Genomic DNA, 8,641 nt, shown 5'->3' with positions numbered 1-8,641 from the left:
TTGGATCTTTATGATTAGTGCGTATCTTAGTTTGGTGGATATTTTAAACGTCAAAAACTATGCTAATAATCAAATTAGAGATAGAATATTGTCTAACAAACAAACTTAATCATAAATTAACTCTAATAATAGATAACTTGAATACCACGCTCACTCAAAAATGAACTACTCGACTACTCGGTTTGATACAGTCATTTCAAGTTACGTGTAATTCTGAACATCTAGCTTGAGAGGGCGTCTTATAGCATTTGAGAGAGAACTTATAGCATTGTTACCTCTTTTTTTATTGGTTTATCTTCATTTATTGGTTTCATCAATATCAATTCTTTAATATCTCTACTTATAAAGAGATTCGTTTGATTACTCAACATGCATAAAAATATTTTTTTCAATAATTATGTTTAATTCCACGTTTCAGTTTTATCATCTACCATTCAACGACATAATGCTTAGTTCGTTGTTAGAAGTTATTCCATATGAACTTGAAGATTGTGCAATATCTTTCATATATTCCCCAACGTAAAAACCTGGTTCTTTTGGCAAAGGCAATGGACCCTCACTTCCCAACATTAGAATAACGGATGTCATGGTAGGCCGTTCTTCCGGGTGACGTTGAACACACAACAAACCAACATGGATCGATCTTAGAACCTGAGGCACATTGATTGATTCACCTAGGCACTTAGCAACCAATTGCAATGATCCGCCTTCATTATGAAGTCTCCATGCCTATCAAGATCAACGAACACAAGTTTTATGTTTGGGGTTTCATAACGGTAAATTGCATTAAAAGAAGGGAACCATCGATCTGGTCTGTTTAGCTAGATAATTAACTTTATTTTGGTGCAAACTATCATAAGTTAACATTTTGGATAATCTTTGAAACTATACACAAGTTTGGAAAAAGTTAACATGTTCAATGTTGATCAATTCATATAAAGGTAAGGTAAAGTTTAAAAAACACAAAATTTGATACCTAGAATATATATATATATATATATATATCTTATATATATATAGAGGTATTGGATCATTTCAGAAGTTTTTTTACAGCGAGAAGTGCGAGAAGTGAAGGTGTAACTCCATTAATCCCTAATTTCACTCCATTTCTTATTTGTAGGTGCGTTATGTAGATGCATATGTATGTGTGTAGGTACGTATGTTTGTATATGTGTAAGTATGTTTGTATGTGTGTAGGTACATAGGTTTGAATGTGACTCGATACATTTATATGTTTGTAGGTAGGTTTGAATGTGTAATTAAGACATAAATACAATCAACCTACATATATGTATGTAACATCATATGAAAAACGGAGAGAAATTAGGGATTAATGGAGTTACACCTTCACTTCTCACACTTCTCGCTCTAATATCACTTCTCGCAAGATCCATCCCTATAATATATATATATATATATATATATGGGTGAGATCAAAAGAAAACTCTTCTTAAACATAAAACGTAAACTCTTAAAGAATTAATTTTAACTTTAAAAAAAATGTATTTTCTTTTTTTTTCCCCATTATTCTTATATGTTTATATTGTTAAAAAAATAAAAAAAAATAAAAATAAAAAACCTCATCGGTGTAGTTAATCATATATGCACAATATACACGATATACAATAGTGTATATTGTGCATATATAAATTGAACATAAAAATACACAATATACAATAGTGTGTATTGCATATATGCAAGAGTGTTGTATTGCATTGATTACAACAATATTCCACATATTTGATACACACTATTATATATATGCAATATAAGAGTAATGCACAACACACATTGAATACACATTAGTACGTATGTGTAATACAACATTAATGCACATGTGTATTACATTGAATTTTATGTTTTTATATATATTTTTTTACTATAATATAACCTTACTGCACATATACAATACACAAGTATTGAATAACTGCAATTAAACACTATTGAACATAAAAATACAAAATATTACAATGTGTAATACAACAATATCGCACAGTAATAAGTATATGCATTACAACATCTTTTTTAATTATTTTTTTTTCGGTGAAGAGTAACAAAATATAAGAAGAATGGAAGAGACGAAAATTTGAATATATATTTTATTTTCAATTAAAAAAATATTTTTAGGAGTTTTTTAGTTTTTTGTTTAAGGATGATTTTCTGTTTCAATGGGTTTTCTTCTTCTATAAAATTAGTATATAATGTTTTTGTTAATGATGTTCATATATAATTTTGCTTTTTCTAATAGTGTATAATATTTAACAAAATTCTAAAAAGTTCAGATTTTTTTCATCTTTTTATCTGCATTATTATATAGTATAATTAAGAGGTTTGTTGTCACAAAATGTTTTGTGAATATTTTATTAGTTTTGTTTCGTGTTTATGCAAATTATTTTGATGTCAATCAAATTGAGATATGTTTGTGTGTTGGTTGTTGCTAGGCTAGGAATTTTGAAAAACTATGCAATGCAAGTTCTAGACACATAAATAGTTTTGAATTTCTTGGTACTTTCTTTTTGTTGGGGAGACCTCTTTGAATAGATTTGTTGTGGTTTCTTTTTTGTTTTTTTAGTTATTTGTTTTTTTGTTAAATATGCTAATATAAACCACCTTTCTTTGAACAGATATATTTTGATATTTTTTTTACTTTTTAGTTGTTTTATTTGTGTTTTTTTGAAATATGCTAATACAAATAAGTGCTTTACATACAACTCACGTTTTACATTTTAATAAAATAACATATGAACTGCAGACAAAAATGTATATTTATGTTAGTTTTTTTATAAGTGAAAGCAAAGATAGTTACCAAAAATGTATATTTATATTCCTTCATATTTGGTAAAAAAAAGTACGAAAGAACCCAATTGGCTTCTACCCTGCCCTTTTATACGATTTGCACAATAAAATTTAGACAGACAATACTTACATGCCCAATAAGGTTATTGTTGTTTTTTCTGTGGACGAATCCTCTATTTTTTAGCCCACACACAACTTCCAGCACAACTACGCCAAAGCTATATACATCTGATTTTGTCGAAAAGTTACCATCTCCTCTGGCGCCATGTAGCCACTGTGAAGAATCTAAACGTAATGTAAGTTACTCACAAAATAAAATTGAAATTAAGTTAGGGTAGATAATCTCACTATGTTCCAACCACTCTATTTGTGTTTGCTTCTACTTGCTTTCCTCCAAAAGTTCTAGCCGTGCCAAAATCTGATATCTTTGGGTTCATATCAATGTCGAGCAAAATATTGCTTGTTTTGAGATCTCTATGTATGATTCTAAGCCGTGAATCCTGGTGAAGATAAAGAAGTCCGCGAGCAATTCCATTGATAATGTGGTAACGTGTAGGCCAATCAAGGAGTTTGCTTTGAGCTTTATCTATGAATAGTTTGAAGTTGTTGATTTTATACTTTCTAAGAATTTTTTTAAACTAACTCATTTACCAAATATAAAGGAATCGAGGCCTTTGTTTGGCATGTATTCATAAATCAACATTTTTTCGCCTCCCTCTATACAACAGCCCAAAAGTTTAACAAGATTGCGATGTTGTAGTTTAGATATCAAGATGACTTCATTCTTGAACTCATCAAGTCCTTGAGTGGATGTCTTTGCTAGTCGCTTTACTGCTATTTGTTGCCCGTCTTCAAGTATACCCTGAAACATAACTTTTTAGTTAGTTTGTGTACAACATCAAAGAGTGTAAGTTTCATGAGTTGTTTCGTTTAGCCGGTTTCTACCACTATTGTTTGGCAAATCATAATGCCCACTTTCGATCACAAAAACACAAGAACACCACAAGGGAATTCGTATTGAACGTGGTTTAGTTGATCAATGTGACCGATCTAGTCCACAACCACCATGTAGCGACAATCATGGGTAATCATGCGAGTTGTTGTCAGTGTCTACTTTTTTCAAATTTCAAAATAAAATAAGATTCAAGAAAGGAACTAAGGAAGTATATTTACCAATTGAAAGATTGGATTTGGTATTTGATGATGGTGCCACTATATATTAAGATTCTCTAAAATCCTTCGATATTGTCCACTTATTGTATATATATTATGTTGTTCTTCTTATCTCTTATACTTGTAAATAAATAAGTCTCAATATTTATCTATTTACAAATGGTAGCATTGCCTATCAACTTTTATATAAGAACTTATTGGCTAATTGTTAAATAACCATCTAGTTAAATAATTTCCATGCATTCTTAGCAATTATGTATGATCTCTTTTACTTATATTAAGAATCATCTTATAGGTTTTATATTTTTGAAATAGCGCGAGTATCTCTGTGAATCATGTCCTGATCTATTTCATATCAAAACAATTTTGTAGTATTATCCAAATCTTTAATTATATAATTCAGAGATAACACAATAACGAGTATCGTTTATCGTATGGAAATGAGTGCCCAAACTTGTATCTAAACAATCTGTAAAACATACCAATTACATTACCTAGATAGATAAGGAATCGTCACAATGCTTTGTGGAAACATTACAACTATTAATGAAATAGTATTTCCGTTGGTGGTTAATTAAAACTATGTTATTCAGTTTAAATCCACCCGAAAATCTTCAGTAGAAAGTTATCGTTGAAGATTGGTTTGTCAGTAGTAACTTAGTTCCTATGAACACCCAAGCTGTTGATCACAGCTATTACCAATTACCACTAATTACCTGTTAGCACTAACGACCGATTACTAGTGATAATCAATTTCACACAACCTTCTATCAACAATGCAAATCCTGTACACCAAGGCAATGCCCTCACGGAACCCCTATATACTCTACACCTTCTAACTTATATATGGTATTTGCCCATATAGATATATACTTAGTATGATTTTGCTTTGGTCTTAAGTATTTCAATCTAAGCTAAAATGACTTGATTGACACCAGATGATGACCGACCATTACACCATATGTAAAACAAATAATGGAGTCAAAGCATACCTTATAAACCGGGCCAAAACCACCTTCTCCGAGCTTGTTGTTCACTGAAAAGTAATTTGTAGCTTTAAGTAATATAGACAAGCCAAAAATTGGTAGCTCTAGATCTTCGCCACCGCTTCTATTATCATGATCACTTTCAAACTCGTTTATGGATGTCCCTGTGAAGTAGATATAATTCAAAAACCAGTAAACATTTTGTACATGTATGTGACAACATGATTCAGTTTTTGTTCTATTGATGATCGAACATGCCAAATTGACGCATTCATAAGTACAAAAAAAAACTTGTTCAAACTTCATACCTTGTTGATGTTGTGTCTTCTTATTAAACCGATACAATAAACATATCAAAACTAGGATGAGCAAAACCACAAAGGCTATGGGGACCATAACTTGAAGCCTTATGATCCTTGCAGTTGAGTTTATTCCTTTTTCTATTGCACTTGAGTTTATTCCTTTGGCTTCATGCCGGGGCGTTCCACCACAGAGGCAATACACCTTATAAGAAGATTAATGGAAAAGTATAGGGAGAAGAAGCGTGATCTACATATGGTGTTTATTGACCTAGAAAAGGCCTACGACAGTGTGCCACGACAGGTGATCTGGGAGTGCTTGGAGGGTAGAAGAGTGCCCAGGAATTACATAGAGATAATTATGGATATGTATACCAGGAGTGAAACAAGTGTCCGTGCGCCAGTGGGGGATACTGATTTCTTTCCTGTAGAGGTAGGTCTTCACCAGGGATCAGCGTTGAGCCCGTTTCTTTTTGCATTAGTCTTGGATGAGTTGTCAAAGTCGATTCAGGGGACTCTCCCGTGGTGCATGATGTTCGCAGACGATATTGTGTTACTTGCTGAGAAAAAACAAGATCTAAACATGAGGCTTGAGGAGTGGCGAACAACCTTAGAGACAAAAGGTTTAAAGATTAGCCGATCTAAGACGGAGTACCTCCACTGTGATTTTGGTGGGATAAACGACAATGAAGACGCACAGATCACAATTCAAGGGCAGGTGGTCCCGCAGGTAACGAAGTTCAAGTATTTAGGATCATTTGTACAGAGCGATGGGGAATTAGACAGTGATGTGACCCACCGAGTTCAGGTAGGATGATGTAGATGGAAAGCAGCCACAGGTATATTGTGCGACAAGAGTTTCCCGACTAAACTAAAGGGAAAATTCTATAGGGTGGCAGTTAGACCTGCAATGCTATATGGAACAGATTGTTGGGCCATCAAGAAGGCACAAGTGCGGAAGATGGAGGTAGCAGAAATGAGAATGCTACGTTGGATGTGTGGGCACACAAGGCTAGACCGAATAAGAAACGTTGTGTTTCGCGAGAGATTAGGGGTGGCGAACATAGCAGACCAGATAAGAGAGTGGAGATTGAGATGGTTTGGACATGTAAAGAGAAGACAGACGACGAATCCTGTTAGATCCGTAGAAAACATTACTATAGAGGGGAGGAGGGGTAGAGGACGACCGAAATTGACTTGGGATGAGAGGATTAGGCATGATTTGATAGACCTAAACCTCTCCGAGGACATGGTTGAGGATAGGAATTCGTGGAGAAGTAGAATTAAAGTTAAGGATTTTTAGAGAGAATTGAATACCTTAGGGCTTAGACTTAACTTATTTAGGTTACATACCATAATGGTATTTCCCTTACTTATAGTATTATTATTATTATAATTATTATTAGCTTTTATATAGCTGTTAAACTGTGATCTTATTATTAATATTATTATAATTAGTAGTAGTTTTTATATAACTGTTAAACTTTGATTTCCTTTATTTTGCTTCATACATATGTACTTAGAGCCGAGGGTCTCTCTGGAAGCCACCTCTTTATTCCTTTGGATAGAGGTACGGTGCGCCTACATCCCACCCTCCCCAGACCCTACTTATAGCTTTGCTGTCGGTGGGATTTTACTGGGCATGGTTGATTGATTGATTGATTGTTCCAGTTTTCTGTTGATCAGCATGTGAAAACATAATGTTCATGTGCAGATGCATGTTTGTTTTCCAATGAAAATAAATAGAAAAAAAAAATACTATTTGGATTTACCTAACTCTGAGAGGGGCATTCTTATATAAAGAGTGTCCCCGTTTTCAACCAACATTCTTATATCAATTAGGTCACCAAACCATAGCAAGCAACCGCTCCCAGTCGCTGAGATATAAGAGTTTGTGTAAGCATTACATGAACAATTGCTTTTACACATCTTCTCACATTCCACAAGGCTCATGGTCAGGTTATACCTTGACCACTGAGTGTCGGGTAATTTCAAATTAGAATATTTGTTGAACCCTTCACCCGGTCCACAATCCAAACGAATAGTGCGGTGACACCCTTGAGACCAGTCTGCAGTGCTCCACTGATCAGAAAATTTGGGTTCAAACCCCTTCAAACATTCACAAAACGGGGAGTTGCCAATGTTGCACCTCCCATTTGGCCCGCACACAGCGTATTGATCACAGTGATCGGTTTCTATGGCCACAAAAAGGTTCCTACCCTGTTCGCTGTCGGACCATATCAAGCGCTCTATACGGCCATCTGGCAGTAATACCACCCGCATTAAAACCAAAGAATTTATGGGATCATACTGGAAGTAAATTTCGCGTTCATTGATAACAAAGGTGTAGTTGTAAAAGTTGCTCGGTCTCATATTAGGGTATCCGCTATACCTGAGTCCGTTCCATGGACCTCCCCGTAACTTTATCTTCGAGCCTTACGTTAGGATCACCTGAGGATAACCTTTAGTATCAATCCCATAAGAAAAGTTACCCATAGCTGGATCATCATTTGATTTCCATGATGTTAGGCGCTTTTCAACCCCGGTAACCAAATTCTTGCCATACTTCATTCCGGGAAGTAAAGTGTCTGTCATAAAGTCGAAACTTTGCCATATGGGATTTTCTTGATTGCTGTCGTGAATTATAAAATTGCCTGTATCTAGAAGCTGACCAATCGGATTACTCACGGATGTTGTTGATGCGTTCGCTGATGACCATAGGATAGTGCCCGTGGTGGTGTCATGTATGATTAGAAGTCCCTGAAGGGTGAGAGTTAGCTCGCCAGAGGTATGTGTGAGTGGTGCGTTTCGGTTGGCTACCCATACAACTGTTCCATTCGATCTTTTCTTGTACCAAATCCGGACATAATGGTTCATCGAGTTGCCAGGGCTAAAGAAACCAAGTTCGAAGGTTTCTTTTGGCGAAACAATGGTATCATTATATCTAATGATTTGATTTGCAGATATGGTGTCTGCACAGGAAGTGAAAGTTATTGATGCATAAAATACAACAAAGAAGCCAAATATCAATCTGCAGTTAGCTACTCTTCTTTCTGCCATTAAGGTATCAGTAATAGATCAATTCCGAAAATTAGATACAAAACTCCATTTTAGATAGTCCCGTGGACTTGTGGAGTATCAACTACGCATATATTTTTCTTTGAAAGGGAATATAATGTATTTATTTTTATTTTAAGACTTGCATGGTCATCAGTAAAATTTAATAACAAGATCAAATAATAAGGGGGAGTGGGTGGTTCCACTTTCATCACCCATCACATCCAATGGTGGCGTATCATGTCACCAAATCTAAATCCATCACATGTGATGCAATTTGGTAGGGGTGGTGGTGTGGTGTGATAGGATTTTTTTGTGTTTTTTATTTTT

General features: G+C 34.5%; 1 pseudogene across 1 annotated transcript; it reads right to left on the bottom strand.

Annotated features, from left to right (window-relative positions):
* Positions 1–423: 423 nt before the first annotated feature.
* Positions 424–8,323, bottom strand: LOC143584710 (G-type lectin S-receptor-like serine/threonine-protein kinase At4g27290; annotated as a pseudogene). The gene is made up of 7 exons (XR_013144406.1): positions 7,027–8,323; positions 5,264–5,422; positions 4,962–5,119; positions 3,448–3,658; positions 3,145–3,382; positions 2,927–3,070; positions 424–729 (listed from the first exon to the last, which is right to left on the bottom strand). The product of XR_013144406.1 is annotated as a G-type lectin S-receptor-like serine/threonine-protein kinase At4g27290 (transcript).
* Positions 8,324–8,641: the final 318 nt, after the last annotated feature.

This window comes from Bidens hawaiensis, unplaced genomic scaffold (assembly GCF_021521415.1).
Source record: "Bidens hawaiensis isolate Kalapana, Puna unplaced genomic scaffold, B.hawaiensis_p1.1 tig00033255_1, whole genome shotgun sequence".
NCBI lineage: Eukaryota > Viridiplantae > Streptophyta > Magnoliopsida > Asterales > Asteraceae > Bidens > Bidens hawaiensis.
This window is presented reverse-complemented; position numbering and strand designations above follow the sequence as displayed.